The sequence below is a fragment of the Lissotriton vulgaris genome, chromosome 9, assembly GCF_964263255.1.
Source record: "Lissotriton vulgaris chromosome 9, aLisVul1.2, whole genome shotgun sequence".
Lineage (NCBI taxonomy): Eukaryota > Metazoa > Chordata > Amphibia > Caudata > Salamandridae > Lissotriton > Lissotriton vulgaris.
The window spans coordinates 705,611,066-705,635,997 of record NC_141697.1 but is presented as its reverse complement, the minus strand read 5'-3'; positions in this window follow the sequence as shown (position 1 = coordinate 705,635,997).

The window sequence follows — 24,932 nt, the reverse complement described above, 5'->3', positions numbered from 1 at the left end:
CTGTGTTTTAACTGCCCCTGAGGAACAGCTGTCGTTTTTGTAGGCCACGGAGAGACAGGAATGTTGATTCAACTATGATTTTGGCAGTTAAACATGGGGTAAAATCCTGCATTTCAGACTGCTTTTTTAAAAAGTTACAAAAATGAGGTTCATTATTTTGGATAACAGGAAATCATCTAAAGTAGGGATTTCCTTTCTTAAAGCCTTTTTTTATAAGCATATTTGTGTTTCTGATGTTAAATAATTGTCCTTTTAAAAAGTGGCGCAAATGGCGCACTTCATGTTTCAAGTTAGGCTTCTGTGCTTAGTCTTATGAATGAATGCGTATAAATATGATAGGCAAGAGATGCAGCTTGCTTTTCAAATGTGGAATTATCAAAAATGATTGGTTTTATTAAAAAGAAAATTATTATGAAAAAATATTTAAAAAAATAGGTACTTTAAAATTTGTTTTTTAATATTTATAAAGCTTAATACTCATACTGTGACCTCCTAGCATTAAAATGTAATTTAAGTTGTGTTGTACCGCATAATGAGGAAATTTGCATATGAAACATAACTCCGCGCAGGTGTAAAAAACTCATTTTTATAAGGGTATATGTGATGTTTCTTTGATTTCTCACTCCTGGGCTATCTAGTGAACATTCTGAGGATGACTATTATGCAAAAGAATCATAGGATATTCATTTTTAAGTGCCCCAAATATCAAAGTCGAAATTGGGCAAAATTCACTAATATGAAAACAAATTCTGCATTCAGAGCAGCTTTTAAAGTGCCTTAGGCTTCACTAAATGCATACATTCAGGTATAAAACAAATAGCTGACCTCTATATTGTTAGACAAGTATACTGCACACTGCTTATAATGGAAAATATGTATCAAAAATGAGCAGAAGATATTTTCATAACTCTAAACTGACAAACAGGGGAATGGGGCTGCATTCGCAAACAGAATAGGAAAGCTGGGAAGAGTTAAAAGTCATTTCTATATTTAGAAGCCTACCATAGCTCCCAGAGCAAGGTCTGCTTTGAAATTTTGACCTCTCAAACTTTTTGAAAGACGACAGGGGAGAGAAGGAGAAGTTTTTACTTTTTTGGCAAAAGCAGGCACTTTATGTACTCATATGATAGATAACGATATAACAGTGTATGTGAACTTTGATTAACAGATAAGCTTTGCCATATTTATACAGCACTAATGCTTAAAAGCTGAGGCAATAAAATGTATTTGACTTCATGTGCCCTCATGTTTCACTTGTACATTTGCTAAAAGGGATTGGGGTTTGGGTATTCATGTGTTTTTTTTTAGTTCTCTCAAAAGTGCTATGTACCTCCTTTGACTTTGTTTATGGCCAGTTGCTACAAATAGGGGTTGATAGTGTTGACAGAAGTGAAACTACTGTCAAAATGGGGGAAGGAGGCTATCTCCTCTACAAATTAAGGCTAGGTAAAATGTATGTTACTCTCTCTCTTTCTCAATATTTTTTAGCCTGTCTAAGCTGTCTGTGAAATAGCAATAAGACATTTAATTGGCTATTCTGTAATACTGTTTTAAACATTGTTAGCATTAATAAAATGAATAAGTATATATGGTATGTTACTGCCCATTCTATTTGATGAAATTATGACAGGATCAGTAGTCTAGATTGTTGTTCCCTTATTTTGATCTTTAAGGGGAACTAGATGTGGGTAGTTTTTGTTCTAAAATTCTTAGGTGATACACCATTATTGTATGTTATTCTATGCTACATAGTTTTGCAAGGGCATTGCCAGTTTATTATAAGCTAGTCTGTGCAAATAAACTGACAGTCCTTATTAGAGCTGATGTTGCATAGTATGGATCATAAAAACTAGAACACAGGGAAGATGCCCATGTGATCCATAGCAAAAAATGTTTTGAAGGAAATGTTGTTTTATAGATAACAACCCCTGTTAAATTAGCAGTTTTAGATTTTTCCTGTTCCTCCTATAACATGAGAGCATGGTCCTAAGCATACAATGTAGGTGCTTTTATTAAGAAGAATCATTTTAGAAGTGTCTGCAGTCCTGTACAAGTAATGTAAAGTTTAGGAGCAAAAGTGTAGAACATTGCCTTTTTTTGAGGGTTTTCAGATTAGTATACAGGAATACACCAGTGTAAGGATTTAGGGTATGTCTGTGTTGTTTTTCTCTTTTCCTCTGAGTTTAGTAAATTAATAAAGACTTCCTTGACTGCTTGGGATTGGGTGATATATTACTCTTGTCAGTTCACCAAAGAGTTCCTTTTATACTTGCCAATAGTTCCAGGCTGTTGTTTTTTTACTCTCTCATAGATAGATGAAAGTGATTCTTGGGTGCCTTGCTAATATATGGGGCGTCCCAAGACTAGGAAATATTCTGAGACTATCCTCTCTGTTGATAGACTGTTTCTGTGCCTTGTCTAAAGACATTTTGTTCTGTCCACCAATAGATATTTGCTGCCTTACAATCATTGCCAGAAGGGCCCGGACATCAGATTCAGCCTGGAGAGTCAGCGTCAGCACCAGTCCAGCTTGAAGCCAAAGTGAAGGTAACCAACACAGGCATTGCTGGCAACTAGGACCTCAGTGAAGGCGGAAGCCCTGTGATCAAGTGTGTACCCCTGCCACTGTCTTGGGCGAAAGACGGGGTCATAAACCAGTTGTTGCCCAGCTGAGAGTCACAGACCGACCAGAACGGCGAGGAAGCTTTGCTTGAGGTGACCCCTTTTGAAACAAGGGTTGCTTCAGAGATCCTAGCATCAGGCCTCTGGATCCTGGTCCCAAAGTGAATGCAGGTTTGCACCTTTGTTTGTTGGTCAAGAGATACCTGGGTACACTGGATGCAATGTGTTGTCCAAACGAATGAGCAGTGCGCCAGCAGAACAATACAGGAGTTAGGGAAGGACTTGAATTTAGGGTATAGGTGCTGTGTCTCTGGTGCCTGTTAGATTGAAGTGAAGAAAAAAGGTGCACTCCCTGAGACACTGGACAGGATCGCTAAGAGCATTTGCCCTGGTGGGTGACTGCCCTATCCTGAAAGAAGAGACCTTTTTCCTTGAAACTGGGCTGTGATTCTTGAGTTGCGAGTTGTGCAGCTCCACCATGGAAACAACAAGAGCCTGCCTGCGAGGCTCAAACGGACACAGGGAGAAGACTCTCCTCTGGACTTCTTTTTTTTTGTCAATAATGTATCCCTTCAGTCGTCCCATTTTTGAGGAGGTGCAGCCCTTTGCAGCTCTTCATCCTAATTCCTATGGCCCTTTGTGGTCCTCTTGGTCCCTTGGAGCCAGGATTGTTTTCGTAATAATTTGTTTAGTAGCTTTAATATTTGCATTAGTTATATTTATTATGCACAAACAACATTTTTCTGAGCAATTGAAAAATGTGACTTTGGCCTTTCCTTGAATGTATTAAATTGATGTTCTAGCCCTCATAAAAGGAAAATGTAACAGTCAATTGGAAAATGTTTTTATTAGATCCAGTATGCTCCAACTTCGAGCTTAGTGTGTTAGCTCCCAGGCCTGTTACCTTGTCGGATCATTTTTTGGTTAGCTTCTCCTGGAACACCAGCAGCTCTCCTCCACTGGCTGGCAAGGCATTAGGACAGTATCCTAAGAAGATTAACATCCCGGCCTTGTCCAGAGCGCTGTCCCTTACGCTCCGGATGAAGGCTCTGATCTTGATGGAGCGGTGGAAAGGTTCTCGAACTGGATTAGCCAGGCCGTCAACTCTCTCCCTCAGTCCTCCTCGAGATCCCCACCACGCCGCTCTCCCTCTCAGCCATGGTTCACTGATTCCCTTAAAACATTGAAGCTAGGATGAAAAAAAATAGAGCGGGGTTGGCGTCAGGAATACTACCCCCGTGCCAAAATGGAACTTCGTACCACCCAGAGGAAGTAGTATGCAGCCATTAAAGAAGCCAAAGGCAACTTCTTTGCTGAAAGAATATCTAAAGCCAAGAACAACAGCAAAGAAATCTTTGCCATTGTCCGTCACCGTCACTTGCTGCTGAACCCTCCACCCCTCCTATCTCCTCTCAATGGTGTGACGATCTATCCACCTTTTTCATTGCCAAGATTCAAAAGATACAAGAGAGTCTAATGTCCACCCCCCTAGTGCAATACTCTCCATCCACACCCCTTGCCCCGTGCACTAACGCACCAAACCAGCTCTTCTCGCATTTTGTACCAGCAGAGGAGAGGGATGTTTTAGCCATCTTGAAATCACTAAAATCAGGTTCGCCTGCGGACCCCTGCCCTGCAAGGGTCCTGAGTGGGGTGGCAAAGATAGTCTCTCCGGAGGTAGTGGTGCTTGTTAATGGCTCACTTCAATCTGGAAAAGTGCCCCTGCAATGGAAACATGCTAAACTCCTCCCTCTCCTTAAGAAACCTTCAGCTGATTCCACTCTTCTTTCCAACTATCGCCCCATCTCCCTTCTTCCAACCTTCGCTAAGGTGTGCGAAAAAGTGGCATTTAAACAGCTGTAGAGATTTGTCGAATCCTCAGGAGCTCTTCACCCGGCGCAATCCGGGTTTAGGACATCCTTTAGCACCGAGTCAGCACTAGTGGAGATTGCGGAGGCTATCAGGGAGTGTCTGGACGCAGGCGGCAGGGCGGCTCTGATGTTGCTCGACCTATCTGTCGCCTTCGATACGTCGGTACCCCACCTCCAGCTTCTCTCCCGCCTGTCTGATATTGGCATCACAGGCATGGCCTGGGACTGGGTCAAATCCTTTTTGGACAACCGCTCCCAACAGGTGTGGATGCCTCCTTTCTCTTCATCTTATAGTAGAGTGGCCACTGGGGTCCCTCAGGGGTCTACGTTGAGCCCCCTTCTTTTCAATATTTACCTCACACCCCTAATCTATTTGGCAGAGAAGCTGGGTGCTAAAATCATGGCTTACGCCGATGACACCCAGCTTCTCTTCACGTGGAAGGGTGATGATCTTCAAACCGAGGTGGCCCATCGGTGCCTGTCATCTGTATTTTCTTGGGTGGCTCAGGCTAGCCTGAAGTGCAATGAAGATAAATCTGAAGTGCTCCTCTATGGCCATTTCCCTCCCGCTTTTAGAGAGTCCCTCTGGCCTCCTGGGTTCCCATGTCCCAGTGAAGATTGTGGAGTAGCCAAGAATCTGGGAATTTGGTTTGGGGGTGATCTGGGTTTTTATGAGCAGATCAAGAGACTCTCAGGGGTGTGCTTTGGCACACTTAAAGCCTTGAAGAGGTTTTTTCCCCTGCTACCCCGCGGTGCTAGGGAGACGGTGACCAGGGTGCTTATCTTGTCTCGCCTGGACTACGCCAATGCCCTCTACCTCGGCATCCCGGGGTACCTCCTGGGAAAGCTGCAGGTCATTCAGAATGCTGCAGTTAGGCTTCTATTTAACATCCCGAGGTGTTTGAGCGTTCGTAAGCAGCTAAGCAACCTGCACTGGTTGCCCGTCACTCAGCGAGTGCCCTTTAAAGCTCTGACCTTGACGCACAAGGCACTCCACGGCTCGGGCCCTGCCTATATTCGTTCCAGGTTTGCCTTTTACCTTCCTAGCCGTGCCATCCCCTCCGCTCCGCTTTGCAAAGACGGGTGGTGATCCCCAGATTTCGGCGAGCGTGGCTCGGGGGGCAGTCCTTTGTGGTAAAAGCAGCCACCCTGTGGAATGCGCTGCCAGATGATCTTCGGCACACTAAGGAACTGTCCACCTTAAAAAAAACTTCTAAAAACTCATCTGTTTAAACAGTCCATCTAGTTCTTGCTACCTCCTATGTAACTGTTCCCCTATGCGCCAGAACACTCTTGAGTAGCAGTGCGCGATACAAATCCCTTTATAACATAACATAACATAACATTAGAGATGTCCTGTTAGCTATTCTGAAACTGAAATGAATAGTCATTGAAATGCATAGGAGCCCTGAAAATGTTTACTAGAGGATTTTAGGATTTGCTTTTGCTTAGGACTATAAAGATGATAATTCTGTTTGTAATAGTGGTCATTACTCTCTCCTGCTATCTGTATGTTAATGATGCTCCAATGCTTTGTTCTCTTTGTATTCCTGCTTACACTTCACATATACCCGCTTAGTGAAATGTTTAGAATGGAAAATGCCCACCTAGCAATGAATTAGGAAATTGATAAAATTATGAAAATTAATGTGCAAATATTTTCTGTGTTCCTACTGTATCATAGGAATGTCTTTAGCTCATGCTAAAAGGACAACCTGTTAAATATTGGAGGGCATGAGCTGAAAGCCATTTTGTATTTCTGGCAGCCATCTTGTTTGCCATGTGCTGCCACGTGCTCGCCATGTGCTCTGTCCTCCCTCATTGTTGACTGCTCTTGTAATCTGCCTAGAAACGAACTATATTTAGCATCTTCCACCTTTGCACATGCTCAGAAGGGCCTAGCTAGTAGAATGCACCTGCTCATCTTGTAGAACTGTCAGGCTATTTTTGCTGATGTATGGAGAAGTAACTATCCTCCCACTTTGTTGAGCAAGAAGTTCTTGCAGGCCCATATTAGGCATTTTGCATGCTTACATGAGCCAGGACTGCTCCTTGGTCTTATGCTGACTATGTAACCCTAAGCATGTATAAGGCCTCTGTTTTCTGTACTCCCTAGACTGCCTCATTCAGTTGCTAAGGCTTCTGTGTGACGTAGTCTCCCTCATCTGAGGTGAATAAATGCATTCTTTTATATTTCAGCTTCTGTGCCAATTTCTTCTTTGTTGGTTTAACAGGACCAAGTATCAGTGGGACCCCTGAGAAGGTTTCTATTTTCTACATGGTCAACTGTCCACTGGCGGTTGTTGGTCTCCGTAGGAATGGGATCTCCACATCAATTGCCTGGAGCTTCTAGTGGGCTCCTTTGCGATTCGTTGCCTGTCGCCCCGTCAGATGAATTGTTGTATCCTTCTCCGCATGGACAACGTGTCGGGTGTTCGCTATGTGAACAAGTTGTGCGGGACCCGGTCCTGACTGCTGGCGGAAATCGCCAAAGACTTTTGCCATTTTTGCCTTCAGAACAAACTCTTTGTAGTGGTGGAATATCTCCCAGGGTGCAGCAACCAAGTTGCCGATTGGAGTTCCCGACATCTTTGGGAATTCAGCGATTGGAGGCTTCACCCTCGAGTGTTCCGTTTGTTAACCAAGATGTGGGGCCCTTGCCAGATAGATCTGTTTGCCTCCAGACTCAACAAACAGATTCCAGTGTTCTTCAGCTGGCGTCCAGATCCGGAAGCTCTAGCTACAAATTTTTTTCTGCAGGTGTGGCCTCCAACGCTTTGTTATGCGTTTCTTCCTTTTGTGATGATTCTGAGAGTCTTGGCCCGAGCCAAGTGTTATCAATCAGATTTGATTCTGATCACTCCTCTCTGGAGGGCTCAAGCGTGGTTCCCGGTCCTTCTGGAAATGTTATGTGGGATTCCAGTCCTTCTTCCTCAGAGGTGGAATCTGTTGCTGGACCCTCGCAAATCTCCACATCCATTGATAACATCAGATCAACTCATGCTAGTCGCCTGGCGAATTTCGGGGATCATTGTCAAGTCCCAGGCCTTTCACGAGAAGCTTCCAGATTTATCAACGAGGCTTGGTCGCCCAACACACACAAATGTTATGCTACCGCATGCAAACAATGGCGTGATTGGTGCTCTCAACAGGAGGTGGATCCCTCTGCAGCAGATGTCTCCTTGGTAGTGAACTTCCTTGCTTCTTTAGCCACTTCAGGTCTTGCTTATCGCACTGTCAATAATTTCCGGTCGGCCATCTCAGAGGGTCACACACCCATTGACGGTAAACCACTTGGTGAACACCCATTATTATGTAAATTACTCATAGGTATCCGGTTGGTAAAACCTCCTTGTGCTAAATACTCAGAGCTATGGGATGTCTCCACTCTCTTGCCTTTCTTGGACTCCTGGCCTTCTAATCAATGTTTATCTCGTAAACAGCTTTCTGCCAAACTCGCTATGTTGCTTTGTCTAGTATCCTGTAAACGTGTGTCTGATATTCACGCTTTGGATCTGGCGGGTCGCAGATTCTCTCCGGGGGGTGTTGCTTTTTTTGGTCACCAGACGCACTAAGTGTAACACCACTTCTGTCACTTATCCCGCATTCCCTGACAATGCTAAATTGTGCGTGGTGCAATGTATCCAGGATTACGAGGTGAGTACGGCAGGTTTTCATCAAGATATGGCAGGTGAATTGTGGATTGCTCTGCAGAAACCTTTTCGCCCAGTGACCCCAGCTACTCTAGCAAGATGGGTGCGTTGGCTCATGGACGAAGCTGGTATTGATGTTTCCAGATTTGGTGCCCATTCTGCTCGTGGTGCTATTGCCTCTAAGGCATTTTCTGTGGGGGTCAGTCTATTAGACATTATGAATACAGCTGATTGGTCCTCTGAATCTACATTTAAGACTTTCTATTATAAACCTATTGTGAATGTTGCATCTGTTGGGGTAGCTCAGCTTTAAATAAGCATAATCTGAGCCTCTGGTCCTGACATAGAATTCAAAATTTGCAAACATTCGTGACAAGAATTTTCAATTCTATTAAGGACACGGAGGCAAGGATTATCCCACCCATATTTCAATACTATGATGTCTGTTTTGCATTGTTGATATACTGCAATGTATACTTATGCTGTTTTTTGCCCTTCTCCTATTGGGAGTGTCTCTATTGTCTCCTATTGGGAGTGTGGCATTACGGCTTTGTCTTCCAATTTCAGGTTCTGATCTCAAGTAAGGTTTTATGACATTCACCTTAACGAAGAGTCTTCGGGATCTCAAGCAGGATGATGTTTCGTTGAAGCTGATTTCAAGTTTCGTTGCTGCTCGTTGGCCGGTGTTTTTCCTTATGAAGGATGGATTGTCCTTCCTGTGGTTTCAGATTTCAGACTGTGCTTATTATTATTGTTTGGACCTAAGTGTTATTTCACCCAAAGAAAGAGAATGTACTATTCTCTTATGCTCCTCATATGGGGGTCTACTCTATGGTTGTCATGTGATACCCACTAGGGTTTATGGGTATTGTAGTGTGTTCATTTATTTTTACTTTCTGATTGGCTGCTGAGAATTTTCAGTAAAGAAAATGAGAAGCATAATCCTCGCCTCCGTGTCCTTAATAGAATTAAAATTCTTCGCAAATTATCAATTCTACATTACATGCATAATTCTGCTTGTGGCAACTAAATACATTCTACCCTTCGTCACGAGTAGAGTTATTAAATAAACACAACACATCTCCTCCCTTACATCATTGAGATATACCATTTTAACAACATCATTAATAAAACTAACAATTGCTGTTTTAAGTTTTTGCAAACTATAACTCTAAACATAAGTTTCTAATGCAACATTATCTTTTAAATATCCAGGGCCTTTGATTTCTCTTCCAGACCTACTATTAACTTGTGCTCCTAATTTTACGTCAAGACCGGAGGCTCCTATTATGCTTTTCTTATCTTGCTTTATTCGATAACAGCCAAGATAAACAGTCAAACTACAGTTCCCAGAAGGCTAAGTGACAGATTGACCAACGGGAAACATGGAATATAGAACCAATAACCAATGAGGGGGCAGTCTGTAGTGATGCAATAATTACTGTTTTGGACTCGGCTGCATCCAGTCCTTCGTTTTTCTTGTTTTGGAATGTTGGTGCCGCTGCATTCTATTAGCAGCAGTTGGTGTTTGGCTGGCGTGGCAGTAACGAGCTTGCTTTGTCACTTTGAGGAACTTGCTGTCTGTCAATAAACACATGTTCAAGTATCCGCTGGTGTCCGGTGTCATCACTAAATTTCGTGGCGCCGAGCGCCAGCCATTTGTAGTGACACCAGAGCGACAAGAAGCGTGGTGGACAGAGTTCGAGGCACCCCATGTAAGGTCAGTAGGGGGAGGGGGGACCCAGGGAGAGCCAGGCGCGAGCCGGTCTCTTCCTGGGTAGGTTCGCGCGAGAATCAGAAATCAGGTGGGGACTGATTAGCGGAGGGGATATAAGGGAGACAGGCTGGCGGTTGGGAACTGCGTAGCGGGAGGCTAGGAGGGAGGTTTGTTTTGCGGCGCTCGTGTTTTTACCTTTTGTCCCTGGGCTCATGGAGGAGGCGGCGGAGGTCTGTAGGGCCGTGCAGATACTTTGTGAGGCCGGGCGTGAAGACCTGCTACGGCCGGGTGTTCCGGCGGAGGCGTGGGTCGGCATGGCCCGCCCCCCTCGCAAGGCTTCGGAAGGCGTCTCCAGGGCAGTGGAGGCGTGTTTGTCGCCGGGCCTGGAGGAGGAGGAAGACGGCGAGGCGGCCATGCCGGCGGACGGGCCTGGGCTTGTTTTGCCCGCCGTTGATGTGGAACCCCCGCCGGATGCCCCGGGCGCCCTCCAGCAGGTATGTGATTTACCGTTTTTTAGTGCTGGTTCTCGTGGGGCGCCCGGGGGGAGGCGGGGGCGTTCAGTGGGCAGGCAGGCTCCGCGCTCAGGCGGGCTGGCACAGGGGAAGTCGGGGAAGCCACAGGCGGGCCCCAAACCTAAGCGAGGGCGGAGCCTGGATGTACATGGGCACGTGCAAACCCCTCCCCCTGCAGCGGTGCCTTTTGACCCTTTCCCCACAGTTCCGCCTTTGCCGGCTGGCGCCTCCCCTTGCCTGTGGTTGAATGGGCAATGTTTCCTGCTTTCCCCCGCCACGACGGGGCCTGGTACTGCTACACCCCACACTTTTGGCCCCCCACCTCTGGGCGGTGCTGATGTCAGGGCTCTTACGGCCGTGCTGCCGGCCTGCCCCCCCCCTGAGGCCCCGCCCCCTGCCCATGCTGTTGTTTCAGCGGGTGCTGCACCTAACGTGCTGCCCCCCTCGGCCACCAAGTCTGCGGTCACCGGTGTGCCTGGCCCCCGGCCTGCCACCTCCACGCCCATGGCCCCTGGTGGGAAGGGTTTGTTGCATAGGGGGCGCCCCCGGCCAATGGTCAATCTCTGTTCCCGGTCCCTAGGGGTCGGCCAGGTGGCCTTCTGGGTGGTCCTGAGACTGGGTCGGGGGGTGCCCATGGTCTGGCGTCGGTGGGTCGTCCATTGGGGGGTGATTGCGATTCTGCTTTAGGGAACACTGTTTTTGGGACCTCTTCCTTGTCTGGCTCGAGCGGCCGCAGTTTTCAATCTGCGCCTTCGGCTGGGCGGCTGTTGGCTGTTTCTACGGGCCCGGGAACTGTCCACACGGCTGTGTCCAGTGGTGGGCTTACAGGGGGGCTGTCTGGAGCGGATAGCTCTTCTACAGCTTTCAGTGCACACAGCTTTCAGAACATTGACTGGCAGTTTTATGATGGGGGTATTGGTGATGGGGCTATGCCCAGTGGCAGTGATCAAGTTGAATTTTCTGATGAAGCTTTCTGTGGGAGTTTTCATGATGATGATTTGGAAGAAGGGGAATTGAGAGATAAAGATGTTGGGCTTTTGGCAGCACGGGCCCAAGGAGGTGGGTTGGGGCAACCCACTGTTTCTCGTGTTTTGCAGGAGTCTCGTGCGGACCATGCAGGTGTACGAGGGGCAGTGAGGTCTGGACCTTCTCAGAGGGATCGTGGGGCTGTCCCACAACCATCGGAGCAGTTGCCGAGAGGTAAGGATGGGTGGTGGTCTGTGTGGCAACCTAGGGAGAGTCTCCCTGTTAAGAGTACAAGATCTATTGGTACGGGTGATGGGGTTGTGGTTGAGCGAGTCGCTCTGGCACCAAGGCTTGAGCGGCCTGTAATTTCGAATGTTTCTACTGTGCAAGTTGCAAAAGAGGTTTCTACAGCAGGGGATGGCGGGGTGGCTGCCACACGGGTCACGGAGGATAGTATCCTACCGAAAAAGTTGCCTTATTCTGGGGTGGGGATGCCTTTGGGGTCCCATTTGTCTGAAAAAACAAAGACTCTGATATGGTCTGGTGCATTTGTGGATGTTTTTCGGCTTCTCCATAGGGATGTCCAGGCTAAAGAAGGGTCAAAAGAGGAGGAATTAGAATTGGCTAGGAGGCCTCGTGTTCCGAAGTCAATAGAGAATTGGACTTTGGCCTTTCTTATTTATGCCAGCGTTTATTGCCAACGTCATCCAGAGAAGGCAATAGACATGTTTAAATATGCAGATGTCATACGCAAGGCTCACAGTTACTTTGGAGGCTTTGCCTGGTTGTCCTATGATGACGAATTCAGGGCGCGCATGAGCGCTTTTCCTGAGCGTTCGTGGGGTGAGGTTGATTCCGAATTATGGCTGCAATGGATGGCATCGGCGAATCCGCCTGCTACGACCCACACGGCTAGCGGGCAGCCAGTGTATTATCGGCCCTTTTCAGCTCGCCCCGCTCAGTCTGGGGCGGGGGTTTGGGGCAGAGGTCAATCATCCGCCTCTGGCACATGCTGGCATTTTAACAGGGGTTCCTGTAACCGACCAGCTTGCAGGTATAAGCATGAGTGTTCACAGTGTGGGGGGAAGCATGCGCTCACCCAGTGTTTTCCTGGACAGCGGTGGGGTGATCAAGGACGGGGTTCAGGGGGTAGGGGACAGCCGCAGCAGTCTGTTTACAAGGGCTCCTACTCCTATTAGGCAAGATGTTCTCGATCTCTGGCTGGTGGAGTATCCTGATTTTGAGGCTGCTAAGATTTTGTCTTGGGGTTTCAGAATTGGGTTTCGGATTGGGTATCAGGGACCCAGGGTGGGCAGGTGGTCGGACAATTTGAAGTCTGCGAAAGAGAGTCCTCATGTTGTGCGGAAAAAGCTGGATGCCGAGCTTGCAGCGGGTAGGATTGCTGGTCCTTTTTTGACTTGTCCTCTGCCGGACTTGATTGTCTCACCCCTGGGTGTGGTACCCAAGAAGGCGGAAGGGGAGTTTCGTCTTATCCATCACCTGTCCTGGCCCGAAGGTGCATCCATTAATGATGTTATTGATCCAGCTGACTCAACTGTCAATTATGCTTCCTGTGGACGATGCCTTACGGCTCGTGCGCACGGCTGGTGTTGGGGCTTTGCTGGCAAAGAGCGACATTCAGTCGGCTTTCCGGCTATTGCCCATCCATCCTTGTGATTTCAGTCTGTTGGGGATGCATTTTGATGGTAGTTTCTACGTGGATAGGGTGTTGCCCATGGGCTGTTCAGTGTCATGTTCCCTTTTTGAGACATTCAGTACATTTCTGCAGTGGCGCTTCACTTTTGTCAGTGGCCACGTCCTGGTCTGTCATTACCTTGATGATTTTCTTTTCATTGGGGTGGGTCACTCTGGGCAGTGTCAGTCGGCTTTGACCATCTTTCAGGCTATGGCAGAGGAATTGGGCGTTCCATTGGCGCCGGATAAGACAGAAGGTCCCTGTACGTCCCTGACTTTCTTGGGGATTGAAATTGACACTTCGTCCATGGTGGCGAGATTGCCTGAGGCTAAAGTGAGGGAAATGTCTGCCTTCATACATCTGGTTTTGGGGGAGCGGAAAGTTGTCTTGAGGACCGTCCAGAAGCTTTTGGGGTACCTCAATTTCGCTTGCCGGGTTGTTCGGGCGGGCAGGACGTTCTGTAGGCGTCTGGGTCTTTCCATGTCCGGCGCAAGCCTCCCCCATCATCGGGTGCGTATTACCACCGCTGTGCATGCCGATTTGACTGTCTGGCTTCGTTTCCTGCAGGAGTTCAATGGCGTGTCCTTGTTTTTTGCGGATGAGGACATGGTGTGGCAAGTCCAGTTGTTCACGGATGCGTCGGGGGCTCATGGCTTCGGCGTATTTTGGGACGGTCGATGGTGCGCGGCCGGCTGGCCGGCGCACTGGAAAGAACAGGGTCGCAGCATAGCGTTTCTGGAGCTCTTCCCGCTGCTGGTTGCTTTGTATCTATGGGGGGAGGAATTTCAGAATCGCTCCGTCTTGTTCCATGTGGACAATTTGGCGGTAGTACACCTTGTCAATCACCAAAAGGCTTGTGACTTGCGTGTTTTGCGGCTCCTGCGCGCATTCATGCTGCGGTGTCTGCAATTAAATATTGTCTTTAAAGCACGGCATGTTCCTGGTACTTCTAATTGCATCGCTGACTCTTTGTCTCGCTTTCAGTGGTCCGAATTCCGCAAGTTAGCTCCTGGGGCGGACCTGGAACCAACAGCGATCCCGCAGTACGTATGGGACCTGGGGGATTGAGGGTACACCAATTGGTCGAAAATTCAGTGGCTGACTCCACAAGGCGGGGTTATGTGAAGGCCTGGAATGAGTTTCTGCAGTTTGGTAAGGATTTGACGGGGCCGATCAGGGCCGGTTTGTCAGATGAACAATGCATCTAGCAGTTTGTTTTACATTTGGCGGATAAGGGCCTATCGCCCACTACCATTTCTGGCAAGTTGGCTGGGGTTTCTTTTTATGGGCAGCTTTGGTGGGGGAGGGATCCTGTTGGGTGGGTGTTGGTTCGAAAGGTGTTGAAAGGTTTGGCTAGGCTTCGGGCTGGTGGTCAGCAGCTCCGGCAGCCTGTGACTTTTGAGTTGCTCCAGCTGATGTTGCCAGAATTGGAGGTGTGTTGCCACGATGCTTTTGAGTGTGCCAAATTTCGTTTGTGTTTTGTCTGGTTGTTCTTTGGGGCATTTCGGGCTTCAGAGTTGCTGGGGTTGCGGGGCAGGGTAGGTATGTCCAGCAGTGAGGTGGTGTTGGAAAGTGACAGAGTGAGGCTGTGGCTGCGGGCGTCCAAAACCGACCAGATGGGGAGGGGTAAGTGGGTGTTCCTTGGCAGGAGTGGTGTCTCTGCATGTTGCCCGGTTGGGGAATGGGAAGTGTTTGTGTCCTCCCAACATTTTCTCCAGGGGCCCATTTTTTGTCATGCCGATGGTAGTCCCATAGTTGCATCTCAATTGTTGGCTGTATTACGCAAGGTTTTGTTGCGTCTGGGTAAGGATCCTGTTCAATTTGGTACCCATTCATTCAGAATTGGTGCGGCGACGGAGGCCGCTCGGTTGGGGTGGGACTGGTCCCAAATTCGCCGCATTGGTCGTTGGCGTTCCAAGTGCTGTGAAAAATATGTGAGAAAATAGTACATTTTGCTTGTCTAACATTTCTTTTTCTCCTAGGTCCTTGGCCATCAGTCGCCGGATCCAAACGGAGGGTGTGGATACTGGGGCACTCTTTTGTTAAACGGGCAGCTTTAGCCGCTGCCAGTCAGCTTTGTGGGAGATCTCTTGGTCTAAACAGCATGACACACGAAGTCTCCTGGCATGGCACAGGGGGCATGCGCTGGGGTGGGCTTTTTCCCGCCTTGGCTGCTTTGGTTTCACAGTGTTTCGGGGGACCTCCGGATCTCCTGGTACTGCATTTGGGGGGAGAATGACTTAGTTTCTCTCTCTGGTTTGACTTTGTTGAAATTGATGAAGCAAGACCTGGAAATCATCAAAACCACATGGGTGAGCACCATGCTGATATGGACTGAGTTTGTGCCTCGTTTGCAATGGCGTGGGGCGAGGAACCATTCCGCCCTGGAAAAGGCTCGACGGAAAGTCAATAGAACAATGCAATTGTTTTGTCACCATTTGGGTATATACTGTTTAGATAATTACCATTTAAAAGTCTCTGAACATCATTTATTTTGTGAGGACGGTGTGCATCTATCTGCTTTGGGCATCTCCTTTTACCTTCTGGAACTCAGGGATTTGATTAGCAAAGTTCTTCAAGTGCAGTTGTGGTGTGCTCCTTCCTTTCCAATTTTAGGTGGGGCAGGAAAACGCTAAAGGTTTTCCTGGGTGGCGGGTTTTGGCTAGTGGGGGTGGGCAGCCTGGAGCGGGTTGGCCATCCTGAAGGGTAGCTCGTTGGGTAGGTCTAGGGGTAGTAGGCAGGAGTTTGTTCGGGGTTTTGGGATTTAGGTTTCGTAGGCTCACTGTAGAGTTGAACTATGTAAATAAATAAATAATGAATGTGTTTATGAAATTTATGATGCACCTGTCCTAAAATAAAGTGGCCTTTCTTGCTCCTAAAGAGGTGTGGACAATGATTTCTTGCGCGAGGGGGGACCCAGGGAGAGCCAGGCGCGAGCCGGTCTCTTCCTGGGTAGGTTCGCGCGAGAATCAGAAATCAGGTGGGGACTGATTAGCGGAGGGGATATAAGGGAGACAGGCTGGCGGTTGGGAACTGCGTAGCGGGAGGCTAGGAGGGAGGTTTGTTTTGCCCCACCCACCCTCCCTCTTTTTTATTTAATTTTTTGTGGGTTTTTCTTTTGCGGTGCTCTAGGCGCTGCTTCATTTTGTAGGTTCGCCACTGTTAGGACGGGTGCCTTTGTTCTTTTGGAGGCGGGTTTTGGCTAGTGGGGGTGGGCAGCCTGGAGCGGGTTGGCCATCCTGAAGGGTAGCTCGTTGGGTAGGTCTAGGGGTAGTAGGCAGGAGTTTGTTCGGGGTTTTGGGATTTAGTTTTCGTAGGCTCACTGTAGAGTTGAACTATGTAAATAAATAAATAATGAATGTGTTTATGAAATTTATGATGCACCTGTCCTAAAATAAAGTGGCCTTTCTTGCTCCTAAAGAGGTGTGGACAATGATTTCTTGCGCGAGCTGTGATACGGGCTGAGGGCACCCGAGTCAGTGTGACAGAAGTCTGAGATGATGAGGTGGAAGTATTTGAGCATGACAGACCAAGCCTAAGGAAATCCTATGTAAGATAAGAATTTTTATACAAACCGCATGTAAAAGGATTATGCTGAAATAAATTATTGCCTGTGAGGAGAGCGAGACATTCTGATTATTGTATTGGAACAGCGGACGAGTGACAGGAAAGAAAATTAAACTCTGAAAGCGAATGTTATATACAACAGCGGTGAAGGAATCCAAGTTGGCAAAAAAAAAAAAAAAGAAACAATCGGAAATGTTGTGAGGCAGTTTAAGTGGAATGTGCTCGTGAAATTAACAGGCGAATTATAGAGCATTCAAGACACATGCACGCAAGGAAAATAACAGTCTATCATGAAGAGACCTAGAAGTACTGTTTGCAGTGTGAAGAAAATAACATTCAATAGATGCGCGTTGTTTGGGAGGCGCTGGAACTGTGTCAGCCGAATAATTTATTGAATGTGACAGGAGTGAGCATGCACTAAAGGCACACATGCACAAGAAAAAAATAAAGCCATCTTGAAGTGAGGTTTTTGCGAGGAGAGAAGTATATTTCTTCAGTGAAGTGAAATTAAAATCACTTGATGAGTGCTGTGTGGGAAGCGCAAGAAGATGTGTCAGCAGGATAATTAGTAGAACGTGACTGGAGTGCAGAAAGACTCGCACATGCATTTCTTCGAGTACTGTTTTTGCGGACCATTTGGCTACATTTTACTATTTTGATTCCTGGTTAAATACATGACCGCAATCTTTATTGTACTTCAACAGTATATTTTGGTCATCAGGGTAAAATTGACACCAGGAGGTACCTGTACCATAAAATGTCATGGCAGCTTGAAGAACCGGGTTTTAGAACCCAGCGGCGCCAGGGGCACGCCCAAAGTCTTCAGGTTCTCCTGTCTGAATACAGAGACACAGGATACTTCTCGGTGACGTCAAAGATCAAATTTATTGGCTGCAACCAGGAACAGAAGTCTACGAAGTACGACACAAGTAGGTTCGCTAGAGACTGCTCAATTTTCGTATTGCGAGACATCGTCTTTTATGCTAAAAATCACTAATTATTAGTGACAAACACTAATTATTTACGAATTGTCCAATCATAGGTAACATTGCAAAAGGGTATCTCATGACGACAAGCCCACCATCAATTACACGGGAAAGCCCAACATTCTTGCTCGGACAGGCCGGACAAACCCATAATAAAAGACCACAACCCATACCATAAACAGGCCATAAAAGAAGGAACAGAAACAGATGTGAAACAAGATAAAGGGGTGCGTGCGTGTGTAATAAACTCAACAATGTCCTGCTCTTTGATCTTAATCTCGACCAGCTACCGAACAAGGAACTGACTTAGCTAGGTTAGCTTCAGGCAACGGGGTCAGTTCACTCAGGTCATCTAAAAGTCAGTTGATGTGTATGTGTCATAAGACTCGTTCGGCCGTAGTCATCGGCCTATGTGAGGGCAACCACAAAATGGCTGCCATGCACAAAATGGAACCCGAAGGTTCAGAACGAAATCCGTAAATACGTAGTGAATCCATTGATCGAACATGACGAAAACACTCGTACTTGCCGCACTCACCATTTACGGTTCGCTACTACCAAATTCGTAACGAAACCATGACCTTTTTGAAATGGGTTCAGAATTCACGGAACCTCAGACCTCCTTTTGCCCTTACATAGGCAATAACCTAAACTCTAGTCAGTCTGAATCCATACTCATCAGATCATCAAGATGTTACTGGAGCATCATCCTTGTACTTAGTAACTATCTCTGGACAGGTCTCCTTGCACACGTAGTAGCACAAAGGCCACATATAGCAGGAGCACACTGTACACAAAGACAGAACAGGAAAAGAATAGCTAAAGCCATCCCAATGATCATCAGAATCTTCCATCCCCAAGTGGATAACAATCCCCAAAACCATCCCATTAACAACCAATCTCCTTCGTCCACATGTACAGACTTGGAGATCTTATGTAGCTTGGAAATGGCCTGGTACACTGTTGGAGCATTGTCTCGAATGAAAACGCAGCAGCTCGATTGAATCAATTTACATACCCCTCCTCTATCTTCAAGTATGACATCAAATGCAACTCTATTCTGCAACGTCATAAGACGATCCGACTGGAGCTCAGCAGTCAAATTACTAAGGGCACCACCAGTCTCAACTATGGTGGACTCAACCACTCTCGTCAATTGCCGTATGTTCCTACTGTTGACCATAGGTCCCCAAAACAGCAGGAAACCCTTCAGAAAATCTCCCAATTCTTGTCCTGCAGTATCTTCCTTACTGAAGACACCTCTAGCAATTCTCGTTCTGTGGTAATTTGCCGCTGCAGTATACGTAGGGGGCATCACAAAAACGAAACATAACATGTTCCCTAAAAATCAGGGGGCAACCATGTGTATGCTCTATCGTAGCAGACAAAATATGTCCCCTTAGCTGCTAAAAATGATGGGGAAGTCTGGGACGCAAAAACATACGTCTCAGTGCAAACACTCTTCCCTAACTGAGCTCTCGGATTCTTGCCATTACCTTGCAGACAAAATTGACCACGATGGGGTACTATCCAAAACGGAGAAGATCTTTTCCCTCGCTGCTTTTCACTCAGACTAATACCATATCCAGTCACATTCCATCCAATATATGCTAGTATCTCACCTTTTGGAATAGTCTCATAGGAATTAATTCCTCTAATCATATCTACTATTCCCTTTACTAGAGCACTATTACTCGGATTATCTTTAATGGAACGCAGGGGTTAAACTTCACGGGCATAAATGAACATCGTCCTATACGCCCACACGGAACCATTATAGATGAATGGCAGGACCAGGTAAGGAATACCCTTATCCGTAGTATGAGGCATAAGACCACACACCCAGCAAATAGTGTTGTTCACTACTAACTGATGCTGATGCAGAAGTTGAACAAAGGAGTTATTAGCGAATTCCAATCTTCTAATGGATTCATGTTCAGGCAAAGGATGAAAAGAATGCGAAGAAATAGTAGGAAAAAACATAGGTTGTGTGGTGGGTGCAAACGTCACTTGAAAAGAGAAAACAACATATCCCACCAAAAACATCGTCATGCTAAGTAGCATTAAAAGACACGTTATCAAAAAACATTTGCTACTCATTAATTTACACAGTCTCGTCTTAAAGTTCATTTCTTCAACAGCTCTCTCGATCTCAAAAAACTCCATCCTCTAACCGTGCTGTTCGCGGCAGTTGGTTCTCTTCTGCTCAGATGTACATCTGAATGTCCTAGAACAAACCAGAACCGTCGACCTTGTGTATACCGGCTGTACACTCTAAGGCTTTATACCGCGACCCTACAGCTGAACCCGGATGGCGGTTCGAAAAAGAAAAATAGATCAAAACAGCTTTTTGGATGAGAGAGCGTAGTTTCAAAAATAGCAAGGAATTATTTTATTTGTCCATCGACTCTCGGTCGAAAATTATAGCGGCCTTTACCAGGCAATGTATGATCATGAAACAACAACTCAGGTTCAGTAGTGTTCAATCGCACAGATGGAGGCACAGCTTCTTGCAAAATATCGTCGTTCTCACACTGAGTGCTTGTTCCAATCAAACGTGCATCGCTGAATGGAATGAACTTTGGCACAGTCTCAGTCTCTGAATCACCAACACCCTCCTGGACCCACTGGTCGTACGGCAGAGGCAAAGAAACCCTCTTACAATGTACGCCGTGGATCCAGTTCTTCTTGCCGTGAACTCTCACTGCGGTACGCGTCACCAACAAGACCTGGAATGGTCCAGTCCAGCGGGTCTGATCGTTCTTTGTCCGCTGAAAATTCCGCACCAGAATCCACGAGCCAGGATCAATGGCATGTCCTGGATCTTCAGATGCTTGTGGCAATGTATCGTGAACCTGTTGGTGTAAGACACGCAATTTAGCCGTCAAATCATACAAATAATCAATCAGCATAGGATGTTCAATCTCGCTAAACTTTGCCGGCCTCGGCACTCCCCATATATTTGCCGGGCGACCGAAAACGATCTCGTAAGGACTAAGTCCCACTCGAGAATGTACTGTAGTTCTGATTGACAAAAGTGCCAATGGCAAAGCATCGGGCCATTGGATACCAGAGCTCGCCTGAATCTTGGCTAACTTCAGTTTCAAGGTGCCATTATAGCATTCGACTAAACCAGCTGATTGGGGGTGATTTGCAGCATGGAATTTCTGCCTGATGCCTAAACCTTCACACACTCTCTTCATGACTTGACCCACAAATTCACTTCCATTATCACTCCACACCATCCTTGGCAAACCAAATCTGGGGAAAAATTCCTTGAGTGGGGCTTTGGCTGTGGACAAGGCAGTATTATCTTTCATGGGGTTTGCTACTACCCATCTCGAAAAGGCACAAACAACTACAAGGACGTATTTCAAGTTGTTACATCTCTCCATATGGATGAAATCCAATTGCAACACCTCAAGCGGATACATCGGAGGCGCAAAGTGACCAGCTGGAGTTGGAGTTCCCTTGCCAGGATTATACATCAGACAAACCATGCAATTCTTAACCAGATTCTCCACACACTTAGGAATTCCTGCATTCTGCCATACTGGAGCCAACAATTTACAAATCTCTTTCGCACTAATGTGAGCCATTCCATGAGCCATTGTAGCCACTGCAAGCACATACGCATCAGATAACAACCATTGCGGATGTTCTGACAACTCAATCCAACAACCAGTCGAATCCAATTTTCCTGTACTCTCTCTCCATACACTCAATTCTTTCTCTGTAGCTTCAGCTTGAATTGACTTCACACTCTCTATCATATCTTCACACATTCCTCTATCCGGAACCCATCTCGCTGGACCCGCAACATACATTTGACTCATCACATCTTTCGCCGTCTCTTTCGCAACTTCATCCACAAATGCATTACCAAGACCAACGTCATCGGTAACCTTCTTATGTGCACTGCATTTCACGATCCCAACTTGCATCGGTAACGTAAGTGACTCAAGAAGTTCATTCACCAACTGACCATGTTGCATCTTCGTACCATGAGACGTAAGGAACCCACGTTCCTTCCATAACCGCCCAAAACTATGGGCCACGCCAAACGCATACTGGCTATCGGTATACACAGTCACTCTCTTTCCTTTCGACAACACACACGCTCTCATCAGTGCAATCAACTCTGCTGCTTGAGCTGAATTTTGTGGGATACGTGCAGCTTCAACAATCGTATGCAAAGTCGTAACCGCATATGCTGCAGTCGTATCACCATGCGGAAGCTTGAAACATGAACCATCTACCCATAAGGTACCATCACACTTCGCAAGAGGAGTATTTCTTTCAAATTGATTCTACCCTTCGTTTCTTCCTCTGTCCTAAGAAAGCAATCATGCTGTTTCTGAACATCTGTCTCTACAAAAATCGGCAACAACGTAGCTGGATTCAACGTGTTGCATGGCTTTATATGCACATGACTCGCCAAAAGTGTAAACTCGTAACCCGACAATCGAGCACTAGTCAAGTGCTGTGTCTTGGTCCTATTTAACAAAGTATCCACTGCATGTGGAACCATCACAATCAACATATTATCCATTACCAAACCAGCAGACTGTCGAATAGAAACAGCTGCTGCAGCTGTAGCTCTCAAACAACTCGGCAACGCTCTAGCTACCGGATCCAAAGTCGACGAGAAATACGCACACGGACGTTGTTTATCGCCGAACTGCTGAGTCAGTACTTACAATGCACATCCCTCTCTCTTGTGAACATAGAGTGTAAAAGGCTTACTGTAGTCGGGAGTACCCAACACAGGAGCCGAACACAACGCATTACGCAATTCAGAAAAACTCTTCTGGCATTCGTCAGTCCAAGGAAGAGGATTCGGAGTGTCCTTAAGAGTAAGTGCTAACAAAGGTTTCGCAAGAAGCGAAAAATGTGGAATCCATTGCCTACAGTACGAAGTAATACCCAAGAAAGCACGCACTTCTCTCTCGGTGGTTGGCTCATTCATTTTCGCAATCGCTTGAATTAGTAGGTCACTTCTTGTCAACAATACTGCAACTTCGAAAGTGACACTCTATGATGAAGGTCAGACAAATGACGCAACAAAGAAAGAGTAGCTTCTTTACAAATTTCCTCATTATCAGCAGCAACTAACAAATCGTTGACATACTGAATAAGAGCAGCACCATCAGGTAAGACAATCGTATCAAGCTCTGTTTTCAAAGCCTGACTAAAGATGGATGGACTTTCACAGTAGCCTTGAGGAGTGCGCTTAAACCGGAAACTTCAGCCTCCTAAAGAGAAGCCAAAAATATCTCTACTCTCCTCGGCAATCGGGATGCTGAAGAAAGCATTCTTCAGATCAATCACCGAATACCAGGTAGCAGAAGCAGGACTCATAGTCTGCAAAGCAGTAACATCCGGAACAACCGGAAATTGCGGTACAACAATCTTGTTACCTTCGCGAAGATCGATCACAAACCTATACACAGGCGGCTGAGAAGAATCAGTATGTTTCAAAACAGGCAAAACCGGACTATTGCACACATTACCTCTCGTTTCTTCAATCACACCTTTCTCAATCAGATCATAGATGATCGCAAAAAGCGCTCTTTCACCATCACTAGAAATCCTATATTGTGGAATACGTGGCAATCTAGCATTCGCTTTCAGCGTCATAACGTATGGTGGAATCTCCAAAAGACCCACATCATTAGGACCAGTAGCCCAAAGAGTATCAGGGAGAGAACACAATTCCAATGGAAGGCGATCTTTAGACAAATACATCGGAGAGATCACTCTCTTACCCAATGTAAGCTGTACTCCTGAAGGAGAACAATGTAGTGTCCCATACAATCTCTTCAACAAATCCAATCACAACAAATTCTCACCACAACCTGTCGTTAGAATGAGGGGTGCTTCCAATTCACAAGGTCCAACAGAAAGAGACAAAGGACTAGAAACCGGATTACGAACTGGGGCGCCAGAAAAACCTACCGAAACATTCGTCAAGCCAGACAAAGGTGTGCCAGGGAGTTTATAGTGCATGATAGAATTCTTCGCTGCACCAGTATCCAACAGAAAAGGCTCTGACACACCTGATGTAATCACTTCATCATAAGGTTCACTCTGATCTACTGGAACTGACACAACTCCCTCTCTTTGTCTATGGCTGTCCTAGCAATCATTACCGTCAGCATTCTCACCCTCGACATAATAGTCATCAGCATAGTACTGAGTCGACCTACCAGATGGATGGCAGGGGATGGAGGTGGTGTCTTACGCCGACGACACCCAGATCATGGTGTCGCTGGCCCACTCTGTCAGTACATCCGCATTAAGCTTTAGGTCATGCATGCAGCGTGTGGCGGAGTGGATGATCCTTAACTCCCTAAAGCTGAATGGCGACAAGACAGAGGTTTTGGTCTTCGGTAAAGACCAACACGTGTGGTCAAGCGAGTGGTGGCCTCCATCTCTCGGCACCTGCCCCACTCCCTCCCAATCGGCCAGAAACCTCGGCGTCATCTTTGACACTTCACTCTCTATGACGCTCCAAGTGAATAGGACCGTGGCCACTTGCTGGGGTGTTATCAAGATCTTAAAAAGAATTCTCCACTATCTCTCTTTCCAGGCGCGCAAACAGATTGCGATTGCTCTTGTTGGCTCTAGGCTTGATTATTGTAACTCTCTTTATGTGGAGTCCAACAAGGGCCTTATCCATCGACTGCAAACTGTACAGAACGCCGCAGCGCGCTTCGTCCTGTACCTTCCCATAGCATCATCTGCCACCATTGCTAGGAGAAATCTTCACTGGCTCCCCGTCCAGTTTAGAATCTCCTTTAACCTCCTATGTCTCACATATAGAGCACTTGCGGCTGGCCCTGCGGACGCACTTGGTACCCTGCTCACCCGCTATGTACCTACGAGATGCCTACGATCGGCCGGGCTACACCAATTGGTAGTGCCCCGCGCCAGGTTGACCAGATGGGGAGCGAGAGCTTTTTCTGTTGCCGCTCCTAAGCTTTGGAACTCCCTTCCGGTGGAGATCAAAACCTTACCCTCCTTCGACCTGTTTAAAAAGGCCCTTAAAACCTGGTACTTCATCAGAGCCTACCAATGAGATACTGCTGTCTGACCTGGCTAGTTCCTTTATTTGATGTAGGCGCCTTGACGCCCATTGGGCTAAGTTAGCGCGGTATAAGACACAATTCATTCATTCATTCATGCAACATTCTGCTGATCAAAGCAATTCATAGAATTCTGTGGAGGAAAGTATCATGCATTCTGGGGGAACACACCACGTCCTCTACCTCTAGGAGCTTGCTGAACACCTCGACCTCTCACACCAGAAGCACCATTCATACGATGTAACAGAACTGGA